This window comes from Pelodiscus sinensis, chromosome 9 (assembly GCF_052426305.1).
Source record: "Pelodiscus sinensis isolate ZL-2025 chromosome 9, ASM5242630v1, whole genome shotgun sequence".
Taxonomy (NCBI): Eukaryota; Metazoa; Chordata; order Testudines; family Trionychidae; genus Pelodiscus; species Pelodiscus sinensis.
In genome coordinates, this window is record NC_143060.1 from 5,454,587 (window position 1) to 5,472,822 (window position 18,236).

Below are 18,236 nucleotides of genomic sequence, written 5' to 3' on the forward strand. Positions count from 1 at the left end.
CTTGCCTTCTCAGCAGTATAGGGACACTGCGAGCCTCTGAGGCCCACGCAAAGACTCCACCAAGAAGCGCAGGACCCAGAGGGCTTAGCCCCCACTTGCCACAAGTAACATCTGAAGAAGTGGGTTTTGCCCACAAAAGCTCATAATACCATCTACGTGTTGTGTTCATCTTTAAGGGGCTACTAGACCAGTGTTTCTCAGCTTTTTTTTTTATAAAGTACCCCTTTAAAAAAAAAAAAGTAGAAGGACTCCCAGTATCTACAGCCATGGTCACCAACCAGTAGATCGTGAGCTACCGGTAGATCTCAGGGGCTCTAAGAGTAGCTCTTGAGCCCTCTCTGAACTGCGCGCCTGCGCAGTACATTTACATTAGATTTCCTCATTTGAGGAGCAGCTACTCACCGAGCAACAACACAGGTGAGTAGCTGCAAAGAATGGTGGGAGCTGGGAGGTCGAGAGGGCTGAAACACCCCGGCCAGCTGACTGGGGCTTTCAGCTGAAAGAGGCTGTCCCGTGCTCCAGCTGATCGGCAGCTTCTCCTCTGCACTTGCCCACGTGGAGCTTGGTGCACCCTGTCTGAGCGCCATGGCCAGCTGGCCGGGCAGCGACTTCTCTTCCCTCCAGCCCGGCTGCCCTGCACTCAGCCCAGGGAGGCTGCGTCTAGCTCCAGCTGTGCTGGAGCAAGCTTCCCAGGCTGAGCGCAGGGTCACAGATGCCCATCTGATGGACTGTATACGACTAACAATCTCAGACTACAACCCAGACTTCAAGACACTGGCAGATACTGTTCAGTCACAGGTGTCACACTGAGACTTTGTTATTGGAAGAAAAAATATATAATTATCAATACTTGATTTTAGATTTACAAAATAGCAGAGAACAAAATGTATAATTGTAAATGCTTCATTTGACATTTAAATAGCATGAATTAAAAACAGACCATTTATTTCATAACTATAAACATGTGATTTTAATTTTATATACTGCATAATTTAAAAATAAACTGTTTAACAGAGTGTATAAGGACTGGGGATAGCAAGTGATGGACAGGAGAATAGAGAGGGTGGGGCTTCAAGGAAGGGGCGCGGCGGTAGATTTTCGCCTGTTCTGAGACTTAAAAAATGATCTTGGGTGTAAAAAGGTTGGAGACCACTGATACAGTTTTCAGACGCACACAATTTTTTTCTACCATTGCAACACATTTGTTTAAACAACTTAATCGTAGCCGGGCGGGCGATGAAATTTTTGGGTGTAAAAAGTACAAAAGTAATAAAACGCTGTAAAACTTAAAACAAAAATTCAGTTTTCTCCAAGTTTCAGTTGTGTTGACGTACTGCCCAAATGTCTCTTGAGTACCCCAAGGGTACTCGTACTACTGGTTGAGATACATTGTACTAGACTATTTGTTGGTTTTTAGGATAATAATGCTCATGTTAGAGAGTGTGGGATGGCCATGCAATGCTTATATTCTCTCAAGGGAATTCCTTGAGTTATTTCTCATCATTTATACAACAAAAAACCTTTAAACTTTCTGTTGATAATGCATCTTGGGAGATTGATATCTGGGACTTTTAAACAGACTTGCAGCTAGGGGGAGCATCCATTGGAGGGACGGGTCTTTTCACTGGTGGAATTGTCTGCCACTTGAGATCAGCACATTTTTGTGGTTTGTTCTCACACCGTTCAATGTAAGATCCATTGAACTTTGAGCTTTCCTGGTGACTGCAGAATAGGAACAAGCCATGCATACTTTCCAATAGAGAAAATTGTCAAGCACAATTTGCCATTTAAGAATACAGAGTAAGTAAGTGGACCAAGTAGAGAGAGAGGTCCCATCAGACAGAAGGATGTCAGCCCTTGAGGTTTTGTCATGAGTCGTGCAGGAATGCATGTGTTTCTTAAAGCATCGTCACCTGCCGTTGTGTGATTGGGTGAGATTTTCAGCTGTCATTTTATGATCAAATGAAGTTTTTAGCCTATGTAGCTGTGGAGAAGAGCTATAAAACATGTCTCCCTGAGGTTCAAAAACTGAGAGGCAAATAAAAAGAAACTCTAAATGATTCTTTAAAAAAAATCTTATGAATTTTAAGCCAACCTTATCATTTTTCAGGGCCCGATTTATGCTTTTGGGCTTGGCAATATGATAATACTTTTTCAATCATTTCTATGGTACTTAGATTATGTAGGGATGAGGATGACAGGCAGAGAGATGGATGGATAGATGGACAATTCCTAGAGATGTACTGTAGAAAAAAGTCCTGAATTTTGGGTGGATGATCTAATTGTTCTATTTCATTATATTTCTATAGTTATATATAAGTGTTATGTGGTAATATTTTCCTTCTTGAGTACTTGCAAGGACTGGTTTGTTGTCCAAGATAATGACTGATGAACGCTTAGCTAACCGCACTGGTTTGTTATTGTAGGGTTGCTCACAGGAGTGCAGATAATGATTTGTTATTGTAGCGTGGCTGATGAAAAAGCAGGGTGCACTGGTTTGTAGTGATTGCTCATGAACACTGACTGATTTTCAGAGAAAGAAATCCAAGGCCTGGTCTTTTCCCTCTTTAGCTAATGGCCTAGTAAGCAGTGGAAGTGTTGGTCATGCTGCTAGACAATACCGACCTCCTATGACCCAGCAAATTCTCTGGTTCCGCACCGGTCAGGTCCTGAAGTGTGTCTATTACTAGCCTGCAGAGAAAGTGAATTCAGGGAGCCCAGGGGCTGGCAGAGATTGAAGGATTTCCCCAGGTGAACACAAATAAGAGGCTGAAACCAGGTGATAGCGATTCACCCTGGACATCTCAGGTAAACCCCCCAAATGTCACTCTTGCCTATTTAGATGTGGCAACGGGACAGGGTCCGTCTCTTATTCGGTGTTTAAACAGCACCCAGCACAACAGCTAGATGCTAAAGTAATACCAGTAAGAACAATCATACAGATAGGCCGAGAGCAGAAGATAAATAGAGCTCTGCAAATGTACGGATAGCTGCTTTATATCCATGGGTATCCACCCCCGTGGATGTGAATGCGGAGATCCACGCCTCATTTTTGCAAATATGGATTCGGATACACATTTTATATAGGTTGAACCTCTCTAGTCTGGCACTCTCAGGACCTGACCAGTGCCAAACCAAAGAATTTGCTGAACCATGTGTGGTCAGTATTGGCTAGCAACATTTCCATCACTTCCACTGCTTACTGGGCTCTTAGAAGACATTTAGGGGTAAATTAGAGCTAATCAATAGCACAGAACACAGAGCCAGGACTGTTGGGTGTAAACAAACTTTATGGGACTGGACTGTTCCAGCCACTCATCTGAGTTAGTGGGTTTTACCCATGAAAGTTCATGATTCTATCTAATCTATCTAATCTATCTAATCTAGTTCCAGATGTTCATTTGAAATGGTTATTTTTTGACCTGTGTCAATTTTTTTTTAAATTTTTTTTTCATTTCATGAAAATTTCCTGGGATTTCAACGTTCCATTCCAATTTGGAGTGGGGAAAATGTTAAAAAACTCACATTAGACAGAAAACTGGTTTCCCACCCAGCCTTAAACATGACTAGTAGGTTTAAATCTTTTTGTTTGGTGAAGGAAACCGTAACGAGTCATCACACCATTACGCGTTGCTGTAGTACAGTCCCCCTCAATGACTATCCCATTGGCAAGCTAACAGAGCAGCAGCAAAATCCAAATGTTATCTCTCTGTTCCTCTTTCACAAACATCAGGCTCTGAAATTCCTGGAGGAACACGTGTGTGAGCGGGTGTGTTTTCTGCACAGAAAAGAGAATTGAATTGTGGAGAATCAACAGCTCTTACTTCTCACAACATTAGATAATAGTTTGTGGTTGCATGTTGTAATTTGATGTTTTAAACATGAGGGCTACATCTACACTGGCATGAATTTCCGGAAATGCTTAAAACAGAATAGTTTTCCGTTATAAGTTTTTCCGGAAAAAGAGCGTCTACATTGGCAGGCTCCTTTTCCGGAAAAGCCCTTTTTCTGTCAAAGCATCTGTGGCCAATGTAGAAGCGCTTTTCCAGAAAAGAGCCCCAATCGTCATTTTCGCGATCGGGGCTTTATTCCGGAAAAGACTACTGTGCTGTCTACACTGGCCCTTTTCCGGAACAGTGTTCCCCAATAAGGACTTATGCCCGAGCGGGAGCAGCGTAGCTTTTCCGGAATAGCGGCTGATATTGTACAGTAGAGCGTCGTTGCTTTCCCGGAAATTCAAGGGCCAGTGTAGACAGCTAGCAGCTTATTCCGGAAAAGCGGTTGATTTTCCGGAATAAGTAGCCCAGTGTAGACACAGCCGAGGAGTAAGAGGTTAGCTACCGAACAGGTAGCGTAAATCTTTTCTCAGTTACACTGTCATAAATCAGAAGTAACTCCATGAGCTTCATTGGAGTTACACCCATGTAAAACCAGTTTATGTGAGAGAAGACTAAGACCTTACCGTTTGTCTAAATGGAGTTAGTATGTGGCAAGTATCAGAGGGGTAGCCGTGTTAGTCTGAATCTGCAAAAGCGACGAGGAGTCCCGTGACACCTTATAGACTAACAGTGGAAGTGGAAGTGTAAACCAATAGCGCACTAAGTACCTATGTGGAGCCTACTATCTCACACTACGGTTTCTGAGGGTACATCTACACTGCACAGCTATTTCGGGATACCAGAAGTATCCTGAAATATGTACCCTATAGCTGCCTGTTATTTCATAGAATCATAGAGCTGGAAGAGACCTCAGGAGGTCATCAAGTCCTGCCCCCTGCTCTAGGCAGGACCAATCCCAACTAAATCAACCCAGCCAGGGCTTGTCAAGCTGAGACTTAAAAACCTCTAGAGATGGAGATTCCATCCCCTCCTTAGGGAACCCATTCCAGAGCTTCACCACCCTTCTAGGGAAATAGGAGGGATTTGGGATGGCTTGCATGAGGGATAAGGGATGGCTCTAAACAGATTTAAGATAAGATACACAATTTGCGTTGTGGAATTCGTGTATCTTATTTCGAGTTTAGGGTGCTGTGTAGATTCACCCCTAGTGTGCTTAGATATACTGCTCTATTAAAACTCAGCTTCAGAAAAAAAGCGAGCGTTTCATTGATTGGTATTTTGTGTGCGTGTATTTGTATGTTTCCCCATCTCTGAAATCGGTGCCTCCTATCAAAAGCTGTGGTGGTTCTACTGAAATTCCATCTGCTTCATCAGAATCAACCTGAGAAAGCCTTATTATACCAGTGCTCTGCCTAGCTTGGCCCAAGAGAAAGGAAATACATAAGTTAATGTAACACCAGGTAAATTCATTCATGGATTGGAGCCTTGACATGAAACTAGCACTTCCCTATCGCATGAAACTCCTTCCATCATCTGGCCTGGGAAATAACTTAGTCCATTCTTCATAATAGCACCTTTTTTTAGCTCTTCTGCTAGACCTGCAAAATAGATGCAGATTTATACAGTCCAGCACATCTAAAATACTCATGAGGATGGGGCAAAATAGACGTTAATCAGATATTAGAGGACTAACATGACAGGAGAAATACACCGGTGCGCATCTTTATTGCTCATTTGATTTCTTCTGTTTTTAGTTTTTTGGATGCACTACCTGATGAGGAGGTAGGGCAAGCAGGAAAAGCAAACCACTCAAATTGCAGACGGGTGGCTAATTTGCAAAGGGACAGAAACGGAGAACAACTTTGTCTGAATCAGTAGGGCTTAGAAAAGGTGGGAAGGAAGCAGTTGCTGTTTGAAGAGCCCATCGGTAGTCTGGGATTGGGTGGGATGGACTGTAGATACTCCTAAACATAGCTGGTATCAACCACATGGATATGGATTTTGATCAAACCCAGCTAGACCTTGGCCTCCTTGCTCTGGGGCGTCTCCCTCTGGAAGTCATGTCTGAGTAAACACTGCAGGATTTGGCCCACGGTGAGCGAAGCTGCCTACCGAAGCTCTGTGTTTGTTGTTTACCATCCGCCTGGCCTTTCCTCTTTCTGTGTTTCTTGTAATTTCTGGCAATCAGAAATAAGCCAATGTGATTAGACAAGAACGAAGCTGGCTTAGTGCTCATCAAGCTTAAAAAGGTGTTAAAGACTTGCCGAATTTGAAATACGGTGCTAATAGTGAGGCTAAATGAGGAGGTCTGGCTAATTCCTTTACATCTAGAGCCAAACTGAAAGGCATTCTAGCCAGTGATGGATGGAGATCAGTCTGGTCCGTGAGAAACATGTAGAAGGCATGCCTGTGCATTTAACAACATTGTATAAAGACTTCACTATTTACCTGGGTAAGATAGTATTTACTGCCTTCGCTAGTGGTTACCCTATAAGGGAGTTGTGTGTTGAGTGTAGGTTGCACTGTTCCCAATCAAATCTCCATAAGCCGTCTTGCGTTAATTAGTCTAGCCACACTGTTGCATGTTTGGCGGAGAGATTTCTGAATTCAAATAAGACTTGACCCTAGAGGGACCAGTTCACTAGCTTTTTCTCTTCTCATCTCCTTAAATCTAAAAATTGCTAAGTGATCTCTGAGGCTTAGGCTTTCCTCGGAGATTAGTGTAAGAAAAGCCCCAACATCTGCAAAAGTGACTGCTTTTGACAACCGTACAGATATCTTAAAGAGCAGGAATTTCCCTAATAAAACCCCTTAAAATAAGTCTTCTTAAGATTTCTTAATGCCACAGTGATCAGTTTGCATGTTTCAGAAATTCAAGAATTTTTATCTGCTTTGGAAAGTTATGGGGAAAAAAATGAAGCCGGTTTATTTAAAGGGGAGACGTATTTGAGAGGCAGGAGAAACTGGCTAGCCAAGCTGAGGGACCGTTGCTAAAACTGCAAATGGCGTAGCTCTGGGAATTTGTGGACAGACTAAATGATGACAAAGCAAGCAGGCCAATGTGGTCACCCATCAGAATCATAATAATCGTACAAGGAAATTGCGCCGACCTTCAGCATGGGGGCGCGTTGGCGTTCCGAAGGGGATTTCAGCAATTTAATTCTACAGTCTTGGGATTCAATATTTGCCTTACAGCCCATAGCCAGGATTCTCAGATTCTGGTGATGACACCAGATGAGGCTCCGTTCAGAAAAGCATTTCTACTGAGGCCCTGTGACAGCGAGTCGGGGTTCCCCCTGATCCTGCACCCCGTAGCAGCAGGAACTCTGCCAGCCAGTAGAATAGAGAGGGTTTATTGCTTTTCCGGGATACAGCACCGCATAGACGTGATGTGGTCTTAGGAGTCAGGGCCAGGATGCCTCAGACTCCTTGGGTTAGGGGGTCCATTGTTACCCCTAGACACTCAGCCCTCGGCTAAGGCTGTTTCCTCCATGTTTCCCAGCCAGCAACTGCCCCTTCCCCCCACACTCACTTCCTTTGTTCCGTCCCTCCCCTTAAGCAGTAGGACCAGTTTGGTCACTGTCATGGGGGCCCTCACGGTGCCCCCCCCCCGGGCTGTGCTTACAGACAGTCACCAGTAGGGGTCATCCACAGCCCACAGCCCAACCATAACAACCAGCAAGGTATTGACACTACATCACAGGCCTGCACTTAATCATATGCTTAAATGCTAGACAAAGTCAGCCTGGGATGGAGGGGTACATTCTGAACAGTGGATAACTCACAAAGCAGATAACTCACCACTGGAACAATTTCCTCAGGCTCCTATGGTGGATTCTCCATCACTGACCAAGGTTGGGGGTTTTCCTAAAAGCTCTGCTCTGGGAATTATTTTGAGGGATTTTCTGGCTGGTGGTACGCAGCAGGCCACGCTAGATGATCACAGTGGTCCCTTCTGGTCTTGGGACATGGTTTTGGGGATCACCGGGGAGGGGGGGAGAGGGGAACCTGAGGCCACGTGGTGGCAGTGGTTGGTCCCCCCATGCTCCCCTAGACACCGGGAACCGTGGGGAAGTAGGGCAAAGCGGAGCAATGGCACTCAGCCAGTATGCTCTGCTTTTCCCACGGCTCCTGTCGGAGTAGGCAGTGTGAGGGGCATGCCTGGTGCCCCTCTCCCTCTGTGATCCTTGGAGCTGTGTCCTCGGGAGGATGGGATGCCATGTGGGAGAGAAATCAGGGTGATAGTGGGAAGGGGCGGAGCTTAGGAGCAGGTAACCGACTGACAATCATTCCGAGCAGGGATAGCAGTTTGGGTTGGACATATTCCTAGTGGTATCCTCACATGACATCATCTTTTATTAAAGATTAACCTTTGGTTCCTGGAGACTCCAGGACAACCCTGGAGGCCTGGCAGCTCTAAACAGCGCAGTAATTTCATGATCAGAAAAGTTTAGGAACACTATAGAACACATTAGAAACAAAAGAACAAAACCATTCTCATAACACTGTTAACAAAAAGACAATCAGGACAGGGATCTACCCTATAGAACACAGGAAAGGGCAGCGGTTCTGTATATAACAATTATTGTAATAAGAACATCACTGAAAAAATTATTTTGGTTGTTTAAAACCAGGGAAGGAAGGACCAAAAAAGGGATGCCAAGAATTAGAGAGTTCTCCGCTACAGGACCGACAAGGAGTCCTGTGGCACAGACCATCTGACGAAGCGGGTCTTTGCCCACGAAAGCTTATGCTCCAATGCATCTGTTAGTCTATAAGGGTACGTCTACACTACATGCCTCTGTCGGCAGAGGCATGTAGATTTGTTTATTCAGCAAAGGTAAATGAAGCCGCGATTTAAATGATCGCGGCTTCATTTACATTTACATGGCTGCCGCGCTGAGCCGCCAAACAGCTGATCAGCTGTTTGTTGGCTCGCCGCTAGTCTGGACGTTCCCCCTGTCGACATCAAAGCCCTTTGTCGGCAGCCCCGGTAAACCTCATTCCACGAGGAATAACGGGGCTGCTGACAAAGGGCTTTGATGTCGACAGGGGGAACGTCCAGACTAGCGGCGAGCCGACAAACAGCTGATCAGCTGTTTGTCAGCTCAGCGCGGCAGCCATGTAAATGTAAATGAAGCCGCGATCATTTAAATCGCGGCTTCATTTACCTTTGCCTACAACCCTAATCTACATGCCTCTGCCGACAGAGGCATGTAGTCTAGACACAGCCTAAGATGCCACAGGACTCCTTGTCACTTTTGCAGATCCAGACTAACACGGCTACCGCTCTGATACTCCACTACAGGGCCTGCCTAAGAACCAGGTTAGACTTTTAAAAAAGTAGGTGGTGTCAAAGTACTGGTAAGTTTCCTTTTGTGAGTTGCCTACTTTGCCATATTCACTCTGCAGCCAGTTAGAGCTGATCCTAAAAGGCCAATTATTTTTCATGAAAAATATTGTTAAGAAAATGTCTGAAATTTGTCATGTTTTTACCAATCAAAAGAAAATCAATCTGAAAAGCAAGAAAACAGCATGCATGGAGAGTGAGAGTTTTGAAACCTTTTTCGGAAAGGAAATTTAATGTTCAAGAAACATTTTCCATTTTTTAAACCAAAAAATATTTACAGAAAAACCACAATTTGTCCCCAAAATATGTTCAATTTCCAAATTTTCGTTGAACTAACTGGGACATTTTCACCAAAAGGAAATTTGTCACAATATTTTCATTATTTGGCTGAAAATCATTTTTGGTCAATAAAATGTTTGAATAGAAAACCTGTGATCATTTCTCCAGGCAGTGCAATGAAAAATGTCACAGGAATGCACCTTATTTAAGCAGTCTTTGTAAGAACAATTCGGATAAAGTTTGGGAATTACTAGATTAGCAATAAATTAGTAAAATTAGTATTATAATACTACACAACTGTTGTAGGCTACTCAGAGTTTGTGACGCTCTAAATCATGAATGCTCATACAGAGCTTTGAGATTCCTAAATGAAATGTGTTTTTTCTCATACGGGGAAACACATTAACATCAAGCAAGGTTCCCTCTAGTCCTTGCCATTCATGTGTGGATTTTTTCCATTTATGTGTGGAATAAAATTTCACATGCACCGAGTCATGTGTGAATGTGCACCACCCACAGAAACAGAAACCTAGCTGTGAGCACTCTGCTAATCTGCAGGGAGACATTGGAATCTCTTCTGAAGGGCCACACAAGTGCACAGCTTACAGGGAACACTGGTGGCAAGATCTTGTGGTGAGAGGTGCATTGCACACAAGACAAGCAGCTAGGTAGGCAGCTGGGTTCAGTTCCCAGCTTTGCCACAGACTACCTGCATGACCATGAGTAAGTCACTTAATTCCACTGTTTCAATCTCCATATGTATATGGGAATAATAGCTTTCTTTCTTTCTTTCTTTCTTTCTTTCTTTCTTTCTTTCTTTCTTTCTTTCTTTCTTTCTTTCTTTCTTTCTTTCTTTCTTTCTTTCTTTCTTTCTTCATAGCAAAGCTCGTCTCTTGTTATGTGTGTCCATATGCTAACACTGTGGAGCCCTGATCTCTCTGGGTGTGTCTTGGGAGCGATCAGCCCTACAATTATTACATTAATGGTGTCAAACAGGAATCAGCGCATTTACACTGGCATCCAATTGGCGCCAGTGAGATCACGCTGGGGAACTTAATCAGAGTGTGATTTATTAGCACATAGAGGATTTTTACTGAGCATGCTCAGGAGCTACAGATTTGCTTCTGCCCAGAAACAAGGAGAACGGAAGACAAAAAAAAAAAATCTTCTTTAGCTTTTGTATCTCAATCAGGAGGAACTGTCCTTTGTAATTCAAACACGGGGGTCTGGAGTTGTTTTCCCTGAAGATACTGTGTTGCGCTGGGACTATCAGGAGCTGCCAATTGCAATAACGGTTTCTAATTCCAAATTAATTCAGTGTAAATGAACTGTCAAGAGAAGATTGATTTGTTTGGGTAATTGCCCTCCTGCAGGCTGCCTGGTGACAGCAGGAAAGAGCAAAGCGGGGAGCTTTGGCAGGCCTGGATGAGGGGTGAATTACCAAGACCTGGGCCTCTGTGCCAGTAGCATCGGTCCGGCCTGCGGCTGAGCTGGGATGCTGTTCCCGCCTCCCGCGATGTCTTCAGGTATCAGGTGGAGGCTGCGAAAAGTCTTTTCCATTAAAGAGATGCACGTTTGCAGCAAGCAGTGAAAAATCCGCCCGTGGAAGACTGTTCTTTGTCCTTGCTAGGACAATAGGCATCTTCTGGCTGCATTTCCATAACAATACATAGCCAATCTTTGTCTCACTTTTTACATTATTCTCTCTCTCCTCCTCCCCTCTCAGTGAAAGCCAAAAACCTCTAGCTTCGCCTCATTGTTTGGGATGGATCGAATCCCTAAAATCCTCTTCCTCCTAATCATTGGTTCCTCTCCAGCATTTTCATTTGTGGGCCTCAAAGCACTGGCCAAAGAAAGCTAGCATCGTTAGCCCTGCTTTTACAAATGGGGAAACTGAGGCACAGGGAGGGACGTGACTGGCCCATCGTCACCAAGCGAAGCCGTCACAGAGCTGGAAATAGAAATGAGATCTCCTGAGTCCAGGTCCAATGCCCTGTCCACTAGGCAGCACTCCCCTCAGTACATTATTCTTATAGAATAATATTATATTGAGCTGTGCATGACAGTTCAGGGAGGTATTGAATCCTCTGGACCATAAGCAGAAATCTGGGATCGGACTGCCACAGGGCTAGGTAATTTGGCAATTGGCTTGTGTGTGTGTGTGTGTGTGTGTGTGTGTGTGTGTGTGTGTGTGTTCTAAAAATAATACTGAAACAAATGATTTGAATCCAATGAGTAATCCTGTGTCACCTTAGGCCGTGTCTGCTCTAGGAAACTATTTCAAAATGACCAAAATCGACTTAATAACAACATCGAAATAGCGTGTCCTCACGACTGGAAAGCCTCGAAATGAGTCTGAGGCAGGCTCCCTTAATTTGGATGTGCTACCTCGATGTAGAGCCCTCGTGAGTAATTAGTTCACATGACTCTGGGGAGGAGTTATTTCGAAATAGCGGAACCGGCGCGTCCACACTAACCTATTCTAGTACCACTACTCGAACTATTTCTGAATTAGCGTTACTCCTGATGGAAAGCAGGAGTATAGATTTCGAATTAAGCGGCCCATCGAAATAACAGACTTGGTCATGTGGATGCCCCGCTTAAAAATTCGACCTACGGGGGGTTATTTTGAAATAAAGTCTTAGTGTAGACCAGGGCTTATAGAGGAACAAAAATATACATCGTATCATGAGCTTTGGAGGGTAAAACCCACTTCCTCAGATGAGTTGGATTTTGATCCAGTGTATGAAGAGATAAACTGTGAGTAAAATAGGACGTAAAAATGTCATCTGGGCTGTCGGTTCACACAAACCAGGTGAGTAAGGCATAAAAATTCACAAATTCCATACAGGTGCCATGTGACTGAATTGCTAAAGCAGCTCTGTAGATGAGTTTATCAATAACATTTAGATACGTCTCACACTTGCAGTGGATTTTGAATTATTTATTTGTTTCCGGTCAATTGCATATCACCTCATTAGCATTAGCGGCAGTAGACAGGTTGGAACTCTTTGCAGACTCCAGGTTAGGGAAATTTTTTCTGGGGGAGGGAGGCCCCAGAACCCAACCCTTGAAAGGCCCACTCACCTGAGTAGTTGTTTTCAGTCAGTGGGGCTACTGGTACCAGCGGCCGTTTTCAGGAGGAGCCCAGAGCTGGGGGCTGAAAGGAAACAGGAATGTTTGCAACTCAACTTTTTGTTTGTTTGTATTTCAGTAGTGCCTGGCAGGGTGGATGCCAGGCTGGGACTAAGGACATCTGGGTTCTAGTCCTGGTTCTGTCACTGGCCCATAGAGCAGGTCACATCCCTGTTCTGTGCCTCAGTTTCCCCACCTGTTCCATGGGCATAATGATACTGACCTCCTTTGTAAAATGTTTTTTTGATCTCCTGAAGAAAAGCACCATATAACATCTAGGTATCTGGATTATTATAGAGGTCTGTCATGTCCTAAGTAGGGCAGCACAACCCAATGACCAGAGCCTATAACTCAGTCCTATGTTCAGAGCAGCACAGCCTAATGGCTACAGTCTCAGAGATTTGGGGCAGGCGCCCCTACGCCCATCCTACTCCATCAGGCCCCAACCCAGGGAGCTGCCAATGCAGGAGTGATCCGTCACTCACTCAGCAGGGAGTCCCACCAGAATACGCTGTGATCACTCAGGTGCGAGATATCACTCGCGCCCCCTCCCCCGGGTCACTTCCTACCAGTGACAGCAAAAGACGTGCCTGTCAATTGTAGGACCCATGTGAATGAGACTAATTAAGTGGATTGGATGTGGCCCATTAGTTTTTTATGTGAAAATACGGATGTTAAAGGCAGGGGAAATTGGCTTTGTAATGCTCCAAACGATACATTTTTGTTAGTCCCTAAGGTATCACAGGACTACTCATTGTTTTTAAAGTTACAGACTAACACGGCTACCCCTCTGAGACTTCCTATCAGCAAAGAAAGGGTTCCAGCGTGCCCTGAAGGGTCGGGCATTTGTTCTAGGGTCAGTTAACACTAAATGCCGGTCTGCGTTTATCAACTGATCTGAGATTGAAAAATGATGCCAAAGGCCCTTCCCCCTGAACCCACTATCTACAAATCTCACATGCTTTGCTTTTTCTCATGTCTGCTCTGTTTGTTGCTTAACAGCAGCATAGGTCTTCATTGGTCAGATGGTTGGGGGGAATAACAAGCGTCAGTGAAATCTTCTGAAGCTGTTCAGAGGATTCACAAATCTATGGGTTATTGATCATTTTGTGCCCCAAGGAAACTATTATTCAGTAACATGCTATCTGCTGAAAAATCAATCCAAGTGTGTGAGATGAATGAATGGGGGGACCCATTGTATTCTGATCAAGTTGGCTTTCCTAGAGATCCAATGTCCCTACCAGCAATGCTACCTCCTTCTATATGCGTGCTCATGGCTGCAAAAGCTGTTAGAAGACTGACAAGTAAGGGTGAAGACAGCACAACTCTCCGCAAAAGTCTCCCCAAAACTACCTTTAATAAATCCCCTTTTTCCAGAAGGCTCTTAGAGCACTGTGTAACTGTAAATGGGTACACAAAATGGCAAGGTTCCACATCAGCTGTCAGAGAATGTGCAGCCAGCCACTTCTGGAGTGTAAGAGAGCAGCTCCTAAACAGCACTCACCAACCGTGCACCGTCATTAGGACAGGAAACGAAGGAGAAGACTATATCCCACTGCTACTGCAACTAGTGTCCAGTTAGGAAGGATGTAGATAACCCAAATGTGCTCTTTAAAATGTGTTGTTACTTATGTCGCGTGGTTCGATTTATTTTAGATCCAAGGGAAACCAGGGCTACTTAACCACTTTCTTATTTATTTCCAGCTTCAAGCAGTTAACATAGTTGTTTAAGTTTTACAAGCCTTAAAAACAATGACTAGACAATTAAAACCTTAAATACTATACATTCTAAAGCCATTAATACAGCACAAAACAATGCAAAAGCAATTAATAGAAGATCAACTATCATACAATAATAGAGCCTAGTTCATTTACACTTCCCCCACATAGAATCATAGAATAATAGGACTGGAAGGGACCTCGAGAGGTCATCGAGTCCAGCCCCCCGCCCTCAAGGCAGGACCAAGCTCCGTCTACACCATCCCTGACAGATGTCTATCTAACCTGTTCTTAAATATCTCCAGAGAGGGAGATTCCACCACCTCCCTTGGCAATTTATTCCAATATTTGACCACCCTGACAGTTAGTAATTTTTTCCTAATGTCCAATCTAATGCCACACACAGTACCAGGCAAGAGGTCGTGGTTCCTTTTCTTCCCACCCAATGGAACGCCATGCACTGGATTGCCGGTGTGAAAGGTCTATTTACTTCTAGTTACATCAAGCAGGACATGAGAGTCAATTCTGCTCATTCCCTCCTGTTGATTGTTCTTACTAAGCCTATTTTATGGCAAAGTGAGACTTGGTTGTTCTTATACTATTTACCGATTGATGATGTATTGTGTAGGATACGTCAAATGCCCTATTTGGGGTACATCCTGCCACTCAGGATGTCGCTGCGATGTGCGTAGTTGACAGTTTCATGGCTGCATCTGTACTTTCTGCGTATCAGAAACAGAAGAACCGCTGCAAGGTGGCTTATCGTCTGTTCTTGACGTGGTCTTGCGTACCATTGTTATGTAAAACATTCCTGCCTCTCACAGCTTCTCCCTCGCAATCCATGCCTGTGTGTTTATGTGCACCAGGCTTGAGTCAGGCCTGGGTTTGCTTTAAGGGATTGGCACCGCGGAAAAGGCAAACATCACCATTTATCGCCAAGGCAAGGCCGTGCAGGCTCCCCCACGACTTACGGTCGACATACAGACATGTGTGTCCCTATAAAGCTCTGAGAGTACACAGCAGGGGAGCAGAGAGCCTCCTTCTTCCCTCCCTCCCTTCCTCCCTGCTTCCTTCCTTCCTTCCCCTTCCCCTTCCTTCTTCCTTCCTCCTCCCTCTCTCCCTCCCCTCCCTCCTCTCCCTCCCTCCCTCCCTCCCTCCCTTCTTTCTTTCTTTCTTTCTTTCTTTCTTTCTTTCTTTCTTTCTTTCTTTCTTTCTTTCTTTCTTTCTTTCTTTCTTTCTTTCTTTCTTTCTTTCTTTCTTTCTTTCTTTCTTTCTTTCTTTCTTTCTTTCTTTCTTTCTTTCCAAATGTAGCCTGAACAGGGTATACTGATCTAGGACAGCACTGTCTCTTTAAGGGTGGTCTCTCGGTGCGCTGCTTAATCTGCTTCTGTCCAGTTGGACCTTGGATTTAACATTTTTCACCAGTCTGGATTTCCAAAGCCTTGCAGATTCTGAGGGGGCTTGTTTATGGAAGTGTCCTTTAGAAAAACAGCTTAGACTTTAAGATGAAGGAAACGCAGAGAGCTAATGTGAAGATTTAGGACTTTCTAGGAGGCTTGCAGTTCCTAAGCTCTGCTTGCTTGAGCAGTCTGAAGGTCCTTTTGCAGACTAAGAGGGATTAGTATCCCCTAACCCAGCAGGGCTATGCACACATTCATAAATATACCGGCTCTTTCTAATCGCTTCGCTCCCTAATCCACCCTTATTTCTTAGGAATTATCATTTTATCTCAGCTAAATAAGCACATTCCTTGTGCTCCCCTGTAGAAAAATAAAATCTTCCAGGAGCTTTTCTTTTAGACGCAAAGGCATGGAAATGAAGCCTTTATTTCAAACTTTGGGGAAAGAAAGCAAACTTCATTTGTTTGAAGGACCCTGGACCTGATTGTCTTTTATTCCATAGCCTCGCTCCTGATTTACATAGTTGCAATTTGGGATTGGACTCAGCAAAGCGGAAAACTTTTATGCCAGCCCATCGCAATACAATGGCATTGTCTCTTTAAAAGAATATGGGCCAGGTAAAAAAGGACTCCTCCTCCCACAGTACTAATAATATTTTGGGTCATTAAAATGAGCTGCTGTAAGAATCCAATTTAGTTTTCACCTTTTATGCAATTTGTTTACATTTTGTATTTCACTTCCCTCGGGTCAGCAAAGTCAGAATAGTTGCTTTTAGTTTTGTTTGCTAGTATATTTCTCTTTTATTTGTAGCGCGGGCGGGTAAGGAAGTATCTTTTATTGGACCAACACCTGTTGGTGAGAGAGAGAAGCTTTCAAGCTTCACAGAACTCTTCTCCAGGTCTTAGGCATGGTCTACACTATAGGGTTTTTTTGGAAAAAGTTACGCAAATTGCGTAGCTTTTTCTGATGGCTTTTCCAAAAGAGGCTTTTCCGCCATTTGGCCCAGTTTAGATGGGAAAAGCCTCTTCTTTCAGCAGATCCCTTATCCTTCGTAGAGCGAGGTATACAGGGCTTCCTGAAAGAGCGCATTTGCTCTTCCACCAAAAAAAACAACAACAACAAACGGAAGAGCAAATGCGTTCCTTGTAAGCAGCGGAGTTTTTCCGGGATACCCACAGTGTAGATGTACCCTTACTCTGTCTTCCGAAAAAACTTCTTCCAAAAGAGATCATCCACACTTCAAAAGCACATCGAAAAAGTGCTCTGCTTTTTCGAAAGAGAGTGTCCACACTCATTGGACACTCTCTCGCATGTAAGCTGTGATTACTATAGATGGAGTGGCCACCAGGGCACCTGTGCTTTTTCCTGGAGGCCTCTTCTTTCAAAAAACCTCCCTCTTCTGCGTTCACACACACCTTTTTCTGAAAGAGCTCTTTTGGAAAAAGCATTCTTCCTCATAGAATGAGGTTTACCAATGTCGGAAACGCCTCCTGCATTCTTTCGATTTTCTTTTGAAAGACCACAATAGCAGTGTGGATGTAAGTGAAGTTTTTTCAGAAAAATGACTGTTTTTCTGAAAAAAACCCTGCAGTCTAGATGCACCCTAGGAGATGTAATAATGGGGTGGTCTATGCCCTGTCTCTGGGGAGGGAGGAGGATTCCTTTGTTTCTAGCCAAATTGTTTATCCACCACAGATATCTCCCTGACTAGCCAGATGTGGACAAGTACAAGGATGGTTCAGGGAGGATGCAAGGTTCATGGTTTGAAGCAAGGAATACATGAGGACCGGGCCTGGCTAAAAAAACCCTCATAGAATCCATGGAAAAGCCTAACTCTCTAGTGTGGTATCCCTTGCACTTTTCTTGGTGTGGATTGAAATTTGCATGAGGGACACCAATTTCACCTTTACTCTGCCCCTTACAAATGAGAAAAGACCTGAAAATTCAGGAACCAGGGTAGTTGGGTGCTGGATGTCTCCAGAAAATTAGGAAGGGGACAGTCTTTCCCCTGTAAATCACCTATTCCACTCCAGACTGGCTGGGTAGTAAACAAAACCATCTGATGGACATTCAGGACAGCCAATGTGAAATAAATGTGGTGGCTTTCAGGCCGGCTTTCAGGCCAGCTCCCAGTAGACTGATGTCTCTCTCTCTCTCTCTCTCTCTCTCTCTCTCTCACACACACACACACACACACACACACACACACACACACACACACACACACACACACGCCCCTCCCTAACTTCACTAGACCTGCTAATTCAAACCCCGGAAGATCGACGGTGGCAACTTCTATCTCCTCTGTAGTGTAGACATGGCCTTAGGGTCTGATCTAGAGTTCATTGAAGTCAATGGGAATCATAGATCAAGCCCTCAAGCCTCTTCCATCAAGGTCCTCCTTTCCCATGAGTCCCACACATGTGATAAAGAGGAAACATATCTGATTAAGAGGAAGGGTAAGACACACACATACACAGACCTCCAAGATGACTTTCGGGGCATCTGCCTTTC